Genomic DNA, 16,158 nt, shown 5'->3' with positions numbered 1-16,158 from the left:
CCTTTTTAGGCGGAACCCCTATATGCCTGTCATTCCTTTGCCATGAATACGCCCCCACCTCGTCCTGTGTGTTTTGCCATTTTTTTCCCAGTCCTGTGTGCAGCTTTGCCTTTGAACTCGTCCTTTTTGCCGCGCAGCCCGGCCGGGCCTTAAATACTTTTTGTTGCAGTTGTCGCAACTCGGAGATAAACTTGCGATAAAACTTCTGACAGCTGCCCCCTTATCGCTGCCCCCCAACCCATGCAATTATTCATCTTGCAGAACTAATGACGCAATTAGTTGGGGCACTGTACTCGGAGACAAATGAAAGCGATTACAGGTGAATGTGAATGGAGTGCTGCCAACTTGATCTGCGGGCTCGGGGCGAGACAAATTGCACAGTTCAGCGATAATAAGGCTCATTTCAGGTGTCCTGCGACAAAAACGAAATTGTGCGGAAAACGGGCCCCACCATGGCACTAATAATACTAATAAAATACTCAAACAAAGTATGCCAATGATGTTTTAAACTGGATAGTTGTCATACTATAAGAGTAACTTCTGCAAGCTCCATTCCTCGAATTTATTTGAACCAGTTTACGATTATCCCACGCCAATTATCAAGTCCCTATGATATCAATTCACATGCTCGGTTTTATGGCAGGACTCTCATTGTTAATCTCCCTGGCCATCATATTCATTCGTTCTGGCCGCTTTCCCATTTTTTATTGCCTCTCCCCGGAACAATTCTTCCTGGGATTGTTTCTCTCTTTTTTGGCCCGCTGCTGATCTGGCTTTATGACCCGATTATGCCCCGCCCCCGCCGCACTGGCTACTGCTGACTTTTGACCCCCGATGCCCGATGTTTTTTCTTTGTTCGGGCCTCCCTTGGTTACGAGGTGCTAAATCAAGTTAACGTTTAAGTGGCCGTTTAGTGCCTACGCCTGGACCTGCATCTGTATCCGTGTATCCGTTTATCCGTGTATCCGTATCTGTATCTTTACAGCCTCCGTTCGCATCTGCATCCTTGTTTGATCCGAACTCCTTCCTGAAGCCCGCTTTGCTTTATTATTATATCGCCTTTTGTCATAAAGAGTTTGCCTCTTTTAGCGTCTCGCCTTTTGGCGCCTTTTATTGACTGTAAAGTTTATATTTTTAATATTTTCTTTATGCGTCCGGCCGGCGCTCGGTCCGCCTTCTTCTTCTCCGGCACTTGTAATTGTTTTTTAAACAAAGTTTATAACTTTTTGTTGCCGTCACGGTTGTTCTTATTGTTGCGCCCATTGTTGTTGCGGCTGTTTTGTTTCTGAATTTTTTTCATTTCGCCCCGCTCCTTGTTTTGTGTGCATTTTAATTTGCTTGTCTGCCTTTTAATGGCAGTTGTTATGCAATTTTGCCGGTAGAAGGGACTCCCAAGGGCTGCTTGTATTGCAATCATCCTCCTCGCCCACTTACCCGCTTTTTGCAATATTTCTCGCAATTTTTGCTGCTTCACCAAAGCAAGAAACAAATTAAAAGCAAGCTTGATGGGGCCTGTTACGGTCATTAAAGTTAGTCGGGAAATGAACACATTACGGAATACATAATGATGGGTCTAAGGAATTATTTAGGAAGACTCCTTTCGCACAGATTTTCTCCTCCATGTGTCAAATGCATTATCAATATCTGGTATGTTGGCTTGTAGAGCACTTCTTTTGCAAAAACATGTCGATTGTTATGTTTAACACACTTTCCACAAACTCCTGGCCTGCAGAAAGTGAGAGTGCTCCCTCCTGCCCAAGGTCACCCATGTGCAGGCCCAAAAACGGAAACTACAGGAGGCCTCAGTCGTTTTGCAATTTTCAATTTCAATTGCAGGGCTCTCGTAAATTTCAATTGCGTTTATGTAATCAACGAAGCATTGGTACGCGCATGCACTGGGAGAAACAGGGGCTTCTAATTGGAAATAAATCAAAAATTTGTTAACAAAAATTGATATAGTTTTGATAATATAGCCCTACATTCTCCAGTGCAGTGCCCACATATCAAGGCAGAGTCCTTCGTTTTCTTGCATTATTGATGTTCTCCATTCTCTTGTTGTTGTTGCAGATCCTTGTGTGCGTGGGTGGTGGCGGTGGTTTTTTTTTTTGTTTTTGCCGTTTTGTTTGTTGAGTTGAATGAACATATTTTGCCTTGACATACATTGCATTGTTAGCAAACAAGAGTGTCAGGACCCAGTTGGCCACGCCCCCAAAATCCTTCAACAGCCTCTCGGCCCCGCCCCCACTTCAGTGTGCAGCCACAGAATTCTCTTCTCGAGCAGCTCGACATGTTCATCTTTGAGTGCAGGGGTGCTCGGGTGATATGGGCGGCATGGGGCGAGATGGGTGCGAGTGTGTTTATGGATAGTTTTTGTTCAAACAACACGCAGCTTGTACAAGAAAACCAACAGCGGCTACATCAGCAACAACAGCAGCAACAATAATGACGTTTTGACTGACAGACAGCGAGAGTAACGAGTACACAAGCCCATAAGACAGTCGGACAGAGGCTACGACTACGAGGAAATGAGTGGGGCGCAGGAAGAAAGGGAAGGCGGCTCTGCAAGGGACATACAAAAAAAAAGTTTATTGCTAACAATAGCAGCAACAGTAACAGCAACTGGAACAAGACGCAGTCCAGAGTTGTTCACAAACTTGTCCGTGTTGCTTGTTTGCTTAGGCTGTTGCTGCTGTTCAGTGGCTGTTGCTCAAATGTTTCCCTGATAGTTGCTACAGGTTCTTCCTGTGTTGCTCCTTGTTGTCCGCCAACATTCAACTCGAAGTCGCAGCTACTTGATATCACACTCCTCGGAATTTGCACATACTCGTTGCAAAGTGGCTTATATTCTAACAAATAGATGGCTAATAAGGTCCAATAGTTAAAAATACATAACCACTATCTGTTTCAAATGAAATAAAATAAAGCCAGCCATATACACATGAGTTGTTTCTCTTGGCAGGACAATCAAATAATATTTGACATTCGAAAGGATTTTTTAATCGACACGAGTGCAATCTGATTCGACCAATTTTTCTCAAAAGATTTCATTACCTGCCAGAAACTAAAACAATTTCATGGCCGGGTGCACATGCTCCACTTCTGAGATACCAAAGAAAAGCCATACGTGCTAATTGCTGCATCGATAAAATGCACAAAAATACAAATTGCATGTCCTTTAAATGCTTGCATTTTGGCAGGAAATATGGGATCTGCGTTACGCTCAATTGCAGAAAGCAATCAACTCTAAAGGTTCTTTACGGGGAGAAGGCTTGTGGCTTTTCAAAAAAGGCTATAAGAAAGGCTGCAGGAGTCGAGCCTGAGAATGGCACTGAGGTTGACTGACAGCTGCACTCATTGAGGCAATTTGCTTAAGTTACAAATTGAAATATTTGCATTTTATCTTAGAAATGCAAATGCCCTTTCTGCGAGCCCCCTCCCCCGCCTGGCAATGGTATCTGGGCAAACAATGCCAAACAAATTGGCTATTCAAATCCGCAGACGCCACACGAGGAGCTAGACTGGCAGAGGGCTGGGGTTCTGCTGGGGTTTACAATTTATGCGTTTGGCCCCCGGAACGTTGAATGCATTTTGCAATTTTCATGGCCTGCCTGGACTTTTTCCTGCAACTGCAGAAAACTCTCAGTCGGCAGGTTCTGCAGCTCCTGCTTCTGCGGCAACAAAAAAGCCATTAAGATTACTTTCTATGGGCCGAGATTTAAGGCGTTCCTGGGCTTAAAGGGTGTGGGGGGTGTGGAGCTGCGCCCATGACGGGCCTCATGCAACCGACAGACGGAGCCGACTCAGATGAGATTCTGCCTCCTGGTTCTCCTGCAAATACGCATGTTGCCAGGGCGAAGGGCAGAAAGTGCATGAAGAAAAAATTGTCCCCTGATATGAAAAATTTTTAAAATAAATATAAAAATATATACAACTAAAAAATACTGAAGATCAGACCTTATATTTTTTTTAATATTTAACCGAATGAGTAAAGAAATCTCTCTATTTTTTCTGTGTGTTTAGTTCTTTGTGCTGGCGCATAGAATATACAATAGCTTTTCCCAAGCAGCTTCAATAAATGCCAAGCCCTTCCACCATAAAGTAAACGATTGATGAGGTTAGAAGACTGAACAACACTTCAACACAATGCCACTCCCACCCCAACACACCCACTCGAACACACCCACGGACACACACTGCCACATCCCTGCACACTTTGTTGGTTCATTTAACTGCAATGACAGCAAATTTTTTACTCGAAAACTGTTCTAGGAGCTGAGCAAACTGCTTGACAGGAAGAGATACTGATATAGTTCCACAGGGGGAGGTGATTGGCTGGGAAAATAGAGAATACCCGCCCAAAGGATTCCGAGGTTAACGTAATTAACAGCAGTTGATGTGGGGATACAAAGTAGCTTTCTAATAAGATAATCTCCAACATTGGCCAAGATATGGCCTTCACAGGGGGTCATATGCTCCTCCCCATATGCTCCATACTTTATGATCCCCCAGAGGAGTTCCCCCAGAAAAATGTATGGAAAATCGATCGAAAATTATGATTTAGTATTTTGATACAGGTTTAAGCAGAATCGATCTATACATTGCATATGAGTCTTTTTAGTTCAACGATATATTTTCAACGATTCCACTTCAACGATATATTTTAAGCTGTTATAGCACGCAATGCTTGTTCCAGATTTTTAAGGAGATTTTTAAGATCAATTAAAAATTATAACTAAATACTTTGATACATATTGAAGGATAATCCATCTAAGAGGCCATCGCAGGGGGTTATATCAGTTGTTGGTAGGAAGTCCACTAGAAATTGGTTGAAAAACGTCGTTAAATAGAAACTTATTGGAACTTTAATGAAAAATCCGTGGATATGGACTAGGGTTGTTGGTTTTTGAAAAAATATCGTATTGATGATATTTGCTGTGAAAAAAATATCAATCGATAATATTCAGAAACATCACCAAAAAAAATCGATATATCGAGTATTTTCGATATTTTTAATAGTCAGCTAAAACTGAAAAAAGGTTATTTTTAAATTTAAAAAAAGGTTTTAATATGTGTTGTCATCCGCCATGAACTGCAAACAAGACATATTTTTTATTTAAAAAGTGAATTGAAAAAACAACAAATATTTATACCCACTCTCAAGCAACTTTTATTTAAGTTCTTTGAAATAAAAAATAACAAAATTATTAAGGACATTGTATTCAAATTTATTTATAAAAAAAACTTAATACAAAAAAAAAAGTTTCATGGAATTCATGGAATATGTACTTAATAATGCTAATTACTTAATTCTCTTATTTAATGCTCTTAATTACAAAATAAATCTTTCTTCAATGATTTAAAAAAAACTCTTTCGGTTATATGCTGGTATGTCATTCGACTACGGGAGTCACAGACAACACATTTAATGGCAGAAGCCAACCGTTCAGATGGAACCGAACTTCCAGGCGTGATAAGAAAACTTAAAGAAACCTTCGCTAGCATCGTCATCGTTGAAATTTGTGAGTTCCAGAATTCCAACGGATTTGTCTCCCAAATACAAAATGGCATACTCAAGTAAACCTGCATTTCCTTTCTTTCGCAACTAATATCGGAGAACACCAACTCAAAAATATTATTATCGACTATTTTTGCCCAAAAAATATCACGATAATAATATTTTTTTAAGAGAAAATATATCGATATATCGATATTTTTATATATTTCCGACATCCCTAATATGGACTGTGCTATAAGCTTATTATCCTGTTTAAATCTCTACCTTGCTGTGCCAATTTTATTAAGCCTCTTTGTCTAAATATTATGCCATTTATTAACTGCTTTTATGGAAAACTGTATTATGGAAATGAAATGAACTGGTTTTATTACCAATTAATTGGTGATTTTCAATTGTACTGAAAATAGGCTGCACATAATTATTTTATTTCCGCGGAAACCCTACAATGCTGCAGAGAGCTTTTCAAGTCACCCCTCCGCGGAAAGGTAATAATTTACATTTCCGTGGGGCGCCCATGGTAATCTTTTGGCTTTCTAATTTTGGGAAAATGTCCTTTAATGGCTTTCTTGGTCGCCCGCAATGGAAACAAAAGACCAAGGCCAAATGCCACAAAAGGAGAGAAATTTTCAATTCAAACTCAAATTGTCTTTTATTTCAAGCTCATTAGCTTTTAATGCAATTTTATGCGGCCCAATGCGTCTGAATTTTTGCCACGTGCCACGGAATTATAAAAAAGTCGAGTGGGTTGTGGGTTGGGCGGCTGGGGCATCCGCACATCGTTTGCATTTTCATTTCACATGTGTATGTGCGTTGGATGGAGGTGTGTTGTTGCTTTCTTGCACCATATGTTTTGTGGATTTACAAAATTGACTTTTGTCGTCATGAATTAATTTTTATTTTGTGTTTCTCGGTTTCTCCCACTCGCTTTCTCTGATTCGGGAGCGCGGCTCATCGTGTGCTTGTTCTTGTTCTTGGAATTTTGCGCCTTTAACATTTTATGTAAATTTTCTAAAATATTTATGGAAATGTAGCAGATTGTGACTGGCGACTGCCACAAAATGACGGCAGACAAGTAAATACATTTACATAAGCACACATGAGAGTAGCTGTCTGTCTCGTTTGTTCGGTCTCCTAGCCCGCTTGCTCCTTACAGGACAGGGTACAGGAAGAGTCCTGTGAGTGTGCATGTGCCATTTGCGGGCCCACAGACAGTCAGAGACATCAGCATAAATTTTAAATAAATACTACAGAAAGGGAATATTAAATGTTGTTTTTGGTAGAAAGACAGAAAGAGCGAATCCCTCAGTCTAAATACTACCATTGCCTAATATTTTATTCCTGCAAAATCCTGCGACTCTATTGCTGTCTTTTTTCCCACTCTGTATCCTTTGGAGACAGTTGAGAGGTTAAACCAATTTGAGCTTCAGATCCTGTGCCAGAAACATGAGTTCACTTCACCAGCTGGAAGGCCTTTGTTGCTGTCGATGACGTTTGCATTTTCTTTTCCAGGGTTTGCCACAGAGCTCTTACTTTTATTTTTATTTTTATTTATTTATGTATAATATACGAATTTATATTTTGTGATTCTTCCAGAAGGGGAGGCCTGTGCTCCACCCAAGTATATAAATGAACATTTTGCACATTTGAATACAGAGAAGCTGGCGAGTCTGGCTATCGTTTTGCTTTTCGCTGATGTTGCACTTTTCCTTTGAATAAGGAAGGAACAAAGGGAGTCCTGGCATATGTAAATGTGTTCGCCAAGTGGCAAGGCGACAGTTTTATTGAGCTTATCTTGGCTTTCGCATTGTGAAGTGCCCTCGCCACTGACTGACTGACAATTGCTGAAAAGCTTTGTTCAAAAGTGAGTGAATACTTTTATTTCGAGCGTAGAGCAAAACACGCTTTTAAAACAAAAACCAGCACTGCTAGCTCTCCAGCTTTTGGGCAAAATATAGGTTAGCTGCTTGAAAGGATTCTTAATATTGTCTCACTAACTGCATTCTGACAAGAAAAACCCCTCCATAAGCCTCCCGTCAGCAAACAAAGACGCCACCTCGCCAACTTTCTTCTTTAATTTCAACTTCGCCAAGAGCAGAGACTGGTTTTCTGCTTCTCATTGTTTTCCATTATTCTCCGCTTATTTCTATGTATTATTCCAACTGTCCTGCTGCACTTGTTCCTCTCAGAAGTCTTGACTTTGCAAGAAGTTCCATTGTCGTAGCTGCATTTAGAATGCATTTTAATTTAGCATCAACAACTTTGCCATTTCACTGCCTTCAGTGCTTCGAGTCCATTTGCATAGTTGTTGTTCCCAGGGGAACTTTGCCACACACACAGAGATATACCCAGTTCTCAGGATATATACACTTGCCTCATGTTAATATTTCTCACATCTAATAAAGTTTTCTCGACTCTCTATCGCTTTGGCGCTGTGCCATCAAAAGTTGCTGCTGCCTTCAACTATTAAGTGGCAGCCAGGAGCCATCAGGCAGCAGCCAGAAGCGAGGAACACTATCCTTGCAGGTGTCCCCCAGTTACCTCCTCCCTTCATCTAATACGCTTAATCAAATGTTTATCTTTGTCGAATGGGGGAGCCGTGTGATTTTTTCCCATTTATTTTCGTGCGCATAGATTATGTAAATTTTACTACTTTCACTTCGACATTTTCATTATGTTGAACCCATAGACGGAGTCACCTCCTCCAGGTCCTTAGCTCTTCAGCGCTCCATCTCCAGCTTCCCCCGACATTGTATCCTCGGGCCAAGCTGGTGAAAAATTGCGTGCTCATTTCGGGCAAGACAGTGCCGGGAAAAATGCTCAGTGAACGTATTTAAAATACTTGCACATAATTTATTTTCGCGCGAATACAAATCATTTCATTTTCGTGCCAGTCACGATGGTGGAAAAGTGTAGCATATCTTACGGCGCCAGGCCATTAAAGACAGCTCGAGATGCCGTGTCCTGTGCCTGTGCCTGCGCTTGTGCTCTTGGGTAACAGAATCCTGATGATGGTTATATTACATTAACTGCAGGCAGAGCTAGCTACTACGACAAATAGTGCCTTCGTGTGCCAAAAATAAAATGAAAATAGAGGGTAGTCTCAAAAAAAAGGGACTCGAGCTCATACCCGGCCTTGCTACCCACAGGCTACATCGCCATGAATATGTAAAGAGCACAATAAAGGAAGAGGTTGAGAGTCCTTGGTGGCCCTGGGAAGTGCTCGTTTCCATAGGGATGGTGCTAAAGGAGCGAAATATTTATAACGAAAGATACTTTCGAAATATGGCCTACTATTTACAATAAAGTAGGCAATAGACGTTTTTCTAGGAAAGTTTCTCAAGTTTTTCGAATTATTTGGAAGGGTTCTAACCAAACTAAATTGGAACCGCAACAGAACCTTAACTCGGTTTTAATGAAGCCTCGGCAGGGCAGCAGAATTTCTGGTGAAAAATTAATTTGCATTCGAAGATAAATCTTCCCAATTTGCGTTAAATTGAGTTCCGTGAACGACACAACCATGTTCTGGCCCGAATTCAATGTCGAGTGTAAGCCCCAAAATGTCCTCCCAACTGCCACCCTCGTTAGCAGGACGCCTTTAATGGGGGATTCGTGTGCTCTTCGTGCGAATATCTGGCACTGCTCATTAGGATAGTGCAAGTAACATGAAGAGGAGCACGGGCTCACCGGCTCACGGAGCGTATGCGTAATTAAATTTCTGACGAAAAAGCAACAGCAACTTGAATGTGTCACGAACGGAAGCAGGCTGCCTGCCAGCTCGGTGTAAATACAGCTCAAGTGTGGGGGAGGGCATTTGCATTCCATTTAATCCGATCTTAAAGGAAGGCCGTGCGAACAGCTAAGTGATTGGAAGAATATCCCAGCTGGGCGCTGCCCTGCCCAGAGTGTCATGGGCCAGAGTTCAGACAGACGAACACACACACATGACCCGGCCAGCTAGGCACACAAATCAAAGTCAAACGCAATGCCAGCGTAATAATACCCTTATCTGTTATCTTATCAGCCAACACCAGGGGCAGGGGCAGGGGCAGAGGCAGGGCTGGGAGCCGGGCAGGAGAGCCCCTTTTCGCTTTTGTTGAACGAGCATCAACAAATGTCTGGCAGTTGGACAGGCTGCTGTGACACTAATTGCTTGACCTTTTTTCCTTTGTTGGTGGCCATTGTTGACCTTTGAACGCGGCTCGAATTTGCATGCGACGAGCCACCGATCCAGCGCTCCGCAGAGACCACTGACCCACCGACATTGACAAGGCAGCCGTGTTGACATGGATAAACCACTTCAAGTCAAGTGCACACACGCCGCCCAAGTCGAAGGACCAGCCAATCACCCAGCAACCCCAAAGCCCAGAGCCCAGAACCCACAACCTAAACCACGGCAAAATCCATTAGAAATTTTCCGAAACAGAGGGGAAAAAAGCGAAAATAAAAGTTTAAAAGTCATGCTTGATATATAAAGTTCAAATAAATGTTTGTGTAGCCGCTGCGACTGCGGTGCCCCGAAACTTTTGCGGTGCCGGCAGCCAGTATTGGTCGGGAAGTTTGTATTGTGTTTGATGAAAGATTTCCTAATTTCGGATTGAATGAAATGGAAAATAATAGTCAAGCTGAGTGCTTATCAGAAAACGTCGTAATAAAACCGAAAATGTCATGAAAAATGTTTACAATTTGTTTGCTTTTTTTATCCAGAGTCGATCTATTGAATTGCAATTTGTTAATCTTTCAAGCCTTCTTTAACTTTTAAAGTCGCTTTCCCCCAAAACAGAGATTCTAATAAGCCACGCTGGTTTCCCAGCCAACTTGCACGGCCAATCCCTTAACCCTCTTTCGTTCCAGCGGCAGATGCTGGCGACAATATGCATGGCACTTATTGCCACTTCAGTTGGCATGCGAACCAGGCTAATAGCAAGAGCCGTGCCCCCTCTTGCGCCCCAGGTCCTGCGCCCGTTCACCCCGAAAACCACCTTGAGGCACACCTGCAGAGCTGCAAAAAATCTTATTTGCTCAAGCTGAAGGAAAGTTCTGCCCAAGGAGCAACAGAAGCTGGAGCTGAAGCTTTGTCGTCGTCCTGGTGACACTTTCTGGTTTTTTATGCGGCACTGGCTCGTCCCTCAGACCACTTTATTTTTACCCGTTCTTCACGTAGAAAAACGAATTCATTTCATTTACCAAAAACCATACGACTAAAGACCTCCTTGGTCTTGTCAGATTTCTCTCAGTGTAACTGAAAATCTCGACTTGCGAATGCAAAAAGGGTAAAAAGAGCTAAGAAGCATAAAAATAGTGGAAGTAAGCAGGCAAAGAGCTCAAGAATTGTGGCCATAATTTGGTTTGGGGAAGCTCCTTGCCAGGGAAATGGAGACGATGCAGGCATGTCCAAAAATCTCGGCAGGTGTGGCACACATGCACGTGTTGCACCGCTGCAGTTGCACAAGCTGTTTCATTGCCTAGTGCAACGGGCATATTAAATTTGCCGCGAGCTGTTTTTGCCGGTTAAGAGCATCATAACCCCGAAGAATCCGCTTGAAATTTATGCACTTGTGGAATTTTTATGCGCCACTCGCATCACGTTCTCCCTGCTAGCCCTTTTCCGTCTGGTTTTCCTCTATTTCTTCAATTTTTTACACTTTTTCCCTTTTGTTGGTCGCATAAATATTATGTGCCACCCTGATATATGAATATGTTTGCCGCGCTTTTATTAGATTTATTTGAGCGTTGTATAATATGTGAGGAAGGTACAGAAATGGTTCACGGTTCATAAACTCCGTTCTAAGCCATAGAGCACGGCTTGTTTGGTTTTTTATTTAATTATTAAATTTAATAGCTCTTCAGCAAATAACAAATACATCCATGCACTTCGGTGCACAAATGAAAGCCCTATTAAAATTTAAACAAATTTTTGCACACTTCCTGTTGCCATTGTTGCGTTTTTTTCCACACAGTTCTGTAGCAAAAGTGTTTTCATTTTTGTTGCACTTTCGGGTTGACACAGTTTTCAGTCACACCCATTTATTTACAATGTCAACGAGGGGCAGCCGTGGCAGGCGACGCAGCCTTTGTTGTTGCAAGAGGCTCGCTCAAAAAAGCCGCCAGCAATGAAATTTGCATGCAATTTTCAGCACAAAGAACACATTCATGGGGTATGAGTGTGCCCCAAGGGGGAGGAACTCATTGGTTAAGGCCTGACCTTGTCAGAGGACCTTGAACTGACCCGAAATTACTGCCCAGACATACGCATACCCCTTCGAATCTAATCGAGAGACCGCCCCTCTGCTGTTTCAGTAACCGCGCGATTCCTGCGGCTAATTAGTTGGCAATTTTAGGAGGGGGAAATAGAAAGTACTTAAATTTTTAAGTTTAAGTTTCACTTTTGGCAATTAGATATAATTTAAAATAAAGTGGTGCCCCGACTGGCTGGCACATCGGTTTCTAATTAATTCCCCTGGTTCTAAAGACCATCGTAATTTCATTTTCCCGGCTGCAGAGCCCTCCTCTGTTTGCTACTTTGTGCTTTATTGAATTTTAATTTGCACTTTGAGGCTTGTGGTCAATGGAGACCACGCCTCTGCCTGCAACGCCCCCTGGCTTGGGCTTGGTCTTCCACTTAAGGCGTTCGCTTTGATTTCTTTTCGGGTTTTTCCTTTGCTTTTCCGGCCCTCTCCCTGGCTTTTCCTGCTGGGTTTTTGCCGTTCTCGGGAAACCGCATAGCGTGTGTGAAAATTGAAATGTCACCAGTTCAGTGTCGAGTGCGGAGTGGGGATTGGGGCGCCTGGCCCGCCCCCTGACGCCCCTTTCGAAAGCCCAGCTGCAATGTCGTGCTTCGCTTTTCTGCTTGTCTGCCGCTGACAGTCATTGACAACTCCGGAGTTCAGAGGCGGGGCGAGGAGATTGGAAAATGGGAAAATCTGCGGGAGAGAAGAAGGCGGGGGGCTTAGCCTGCAACGTTGCATGGCACAAATGTTGCATGCTCGTCCGCACTTAGTGCTGACTCAACGCAGTATAAGTTCCTATTTGCCAACAGACTTCACTTAGAGGATTTGTAATGCGAAATCCCCGATACTTTCTGCTCTACCCGGCTTACAGCTGACGGCTGAATAAATACCGAGGATATGGGAAAATTAAACTGCAAATTATAATAAACAAATTGTGGAAGATCCCACCAGCAATTATCATACATGCTGCTAACAAACTAATTAATCTTAATTTTTACTGGACTGTCTTTAAAACCGATTCAATTAAAATTGGCTCTTTGCAGGTTCATTAATATTAATTATAGTAGAATTGTCTTTGAAGCGGAAAGGACCTTAAAATGTGAACACTTTGAGGCTAAAACTGTTGCCCGATTGTGCGGGAAAATCCTTCGTGGCTCATTTAAGTTCGTTATTGCCCAGCCACATATTTTGGATTTTTTAAGTCATCCACTTGCATTAGTGCTCCACTATCCCCGCCTCTGAACATAAGCCCCGACCATAACCCCTGCTGACTTTCACATTTTCCGCTGCTTTTTAGCACAAATCCTTTTTATTCCCTTTCTTTGGGAGTTTAAAACGTTTTCGACAGGATTTAGTTGCATGACTTTTTGCTTTTAGCATTTCACCCGACAAACCTCAGAGCCCCCGGCCGCCCCCAGTTTTCTAACTAACTGGACTCCAACTGCCCGGGGGGTGGCTATCTGTGGTGCAGCTCCTCGATTCCCAGGACCAAACACGTACCCCCGTGGCCGAACGTGCGCCGCATATCCAAACTCCAATGCTATACATGGCCGCATTTTTTAGCAAGCCCCTCGCCCCTGCCCTTTGGATGAATTCCATTTCGGTTTACTTTATGTAGTTTGAAATATTTTGGATTCGCTACAACATGATCTGAGCATAGATGCCGGCCTAAATGGAAACTATTTTATTTGAGATGGAAATTTGAAAAATACTTTGGAATGCAATTCAATAAACTAAAATTCGAAAGCCCAATAACGTAGCTGAAAATATATTTATTGAAAGGGCTCTCATACGCACACTCTATCTTAAAAATAGCTTTTACATGCCTGTCTTTAAGCTTTAATGCAAGTCCCTTCCCAAATCGCGATTAGTTTTTATTCGCCCTATTATTTACCTGACACGGGGCGGTGGAGAATGTGCTTGGTGTCAGTCATAAGTTTCCTCCCGAGCGGAGCAGGACATGTTGACACTTTCCCGGACAGGTCCGAGCAAGGACCTCCTACAGGATAAGCGAAAGAGACGGCTCCAGAGGGCGTGAAGGAGTGGGCGACCCTCTCGCCATTGTTTGCGGTGAAACTTTTTGCAGCAGCTTTTGTTAATTCGGTCAATATTTGCGGACGCACGAAATAAAAACGAAAACTCAGCGAAAAGTTTCCGCCGAAAAGTATAACAGCGCAGTACAAAGCGACCCGAAAAGGACGAAAGCAGTTCCTATTTAACCCCTTAATGGCAGTTGGGTTAAAGTTTTCCCGGCGGCCCTCGCGCTGCGAAAATAAACCTATTGACAGTTTGTCATTGGGCCAGGAAAAAAACAACAACACACACCGCTAGTATATGCGTTGGAGCAACAGTTGCAGTGGTGACCACCTGGATCATGCATTATTCATGGAAAACGCAAATTTGGTTACGCGTATTTCATTAAGGTAACCCCGACTCGGGCCGGGTCGGGAATATCCCCGTAAAATAGTTATTCCCTCGCATGCCCAGCCGCAAGTGCTTTGAGTCTTTATGCAAATACTGGCCAGAAATAAAATACCGAATGTAGTTGGGAAAAAAATTCCCAAGTGGAATGAAATTTGTTTTTTCTTCGGGGGCGCCTCTTCCTGGCCGGCCAGGACTCTCTCCCTAGAGCGTTAATTGCGATTCGAGTTGTTTGTCCAACTTACCTCCTGTTTAGTTTGGCCTCACGCTCCACTTGCCGCTTCTCAGAGTCTCCTCTTCTCTTCGGCCAGGCGGGTTAATTCTGGAAAGGAACAACAGGGGAAAGTTTTTTCGGCGTTAGTTAAATTTGTTGAAAATTATTTGCTTTGCCTGGCGCTGATGGGGGTCTGGGTCTGAGTCTGAGTCTGTGCCCTGGCCTGGTCTGGCTGTGCTTTGGTTTCTTCTTCGAGGAGCCTTAAGTTAATTAGTTGAATTTGTGTTGAAGAGTTTTTGTGGGCCATGAACCGGGGGGAATTTTTCCTAGTTTAATTTAGTGGATGCAAAAGTTGTGCCTGCCAGGCGCTGGATAAGAATGCCCGATGGAGATTTCTTTGGGGGCTTACCTAACTAATAGTTATTTTATAGAGCTTTTTATTGTCGCCCCAAAATGATTTTTTGAAACTCCAAAGAGCGGAAATATTTTTATTGAATAAAACTAAAATATTTCCGCCCAACTTTTGGGGGAGAAGCAAAAATTTACATAAATCAACTCTTGGACTCTGCGCTATCTTTTCCAATACTCTTGCCCGTTTTTCGCTTGTTTTGTTAGCCAATTTTCAGTGTTGGCTTCTGGCTTGCTGGCCACAACAAACAACTGACCATAAATAATCAAATCTTATACACAATCTGCAAACAGATTTTGCGTTTCTAATAAATTTCACTTTGCGAGCTCCCCCCAACAAAACGAAAAAAAGAATTCCGAAAGGAGCCGAGCTGTGGGCGAGTGGTCGAATGGGCGTGGCCCGGCGTGGCAAGGCAAACACTTTTTGTGCGTCAACAGACAGTGGCGGCACCAAACAAAAAATATGTATAAAATTTTGTATTTATGCCTGGTCCAGAACCTTTACATAATGTATAGCATATACTATATGTACATATATCTTATATAGTCAGCTTTTTGTGTCCGTCATATATCGGAAATCTGGATAGGCCACAGAACTAAAGTAGAACGACAACAAATTATGGCTCACTGAAATTTCTAAACGTTTTTCTGCCTTCTCCGGTTTTCTATGTATTTGCCAGACTCCTTGCGTGTGTCCTTTCTGTCAAGGACACTTTTATTTGGTGTGAAAATGTGGTTAGTAGTCAATAACATAATAAAAACGTTGACGTTGAAGGTCGCAGCAGAAGGGACGAGATAGGCTCGGGAAAATTTATGAAAATTGTCTGGACCGGTTATTGGAGGCCCGAAACAACAGCGAGTCCTGCGATTGAGGATTGAGGTTAAGGGAGTTTCTGGTCCTTGCGAACAATGCGCGGACAAACTTTCATTGCATAACAATAGGCGCAATGGCGAACCACAGGCCGCATTTAAATGTAAATACCTGCAGCCAGAGCCGCAGGCCAAAACAAAACCAGCAACCCAAAACGCAAAATAAAAAACGCGCTGAAAACTTTTCTGCGTTTTCTGGCCATGTAATGAAAGTCCAGGCCAGACCAGGCCCGAGCAGGCCGGTCCAGGAGTGGAAGTGGAAGTGGCTCGTGGTCGTTGGCACGTGAAAGAAAAAGTGCAGGTGGCTTTCCCTATTTCCCTCTGCTCTCACTCCCCCAGCTACACCCACAGGAAAATAAATAAACTTTAACTTTTTCCTGGCCACAATTTCTGCTTCAGCTTCTGTTTTTGCTTTTTTGTTGGCTTGTCCGAGAAAAAGAAATATCTAAAATTGCGGCAATGCGAGAGCGTAAAACAACAATAACAAATGGCTCAGAAATGGG

At 42.9% G+C, this 16,158-nt stretch overlaps 1 protein-coding gene across 3 annotated transcripts in view; it reads right to left on the bottom strand.

The window, feature by feature from the left end:
• Positions 1-16,158, bottom strand: part of LOC108123739 (uncharacterized) — a 107,770-nt gene that overhangs the window by 65,198 nt on the left and 26,414 nt on the right. For all 3 annotated transcript variants that reach the window (XM_070276769.1, XM_043213701.2, XM_070276770.1), the window contains one exon: positions 14,409-14,485. The gene's annotated coding sequence lies outside the window, so the exon portion shown is untranslated. The remainder of the gene's footprint in view (positions 1-14,408; positions 14,486-16,158) is intronic.

Source organism: Drosophila bipectinata, chromosome 2L (genome assembly GCF_030179905.1).
Source record: "Drosophila bipectinata strain 14024-0381.07 chromosome 2L, DbipHiC1v2, whole genome shotgun sequence".
Classification (NCBI taxonomy): domain Eukaryota; kingdom Metazoa; phylum Arthropoda; class Insecta; order Diptera; family Drosophilidae; genus Drosophila; species Drosophila bipectinata.
Note: the sequence above shows the minus strand (reverse complement) of the source record. Positions and strands in the feature narration are given on the sequence as shown.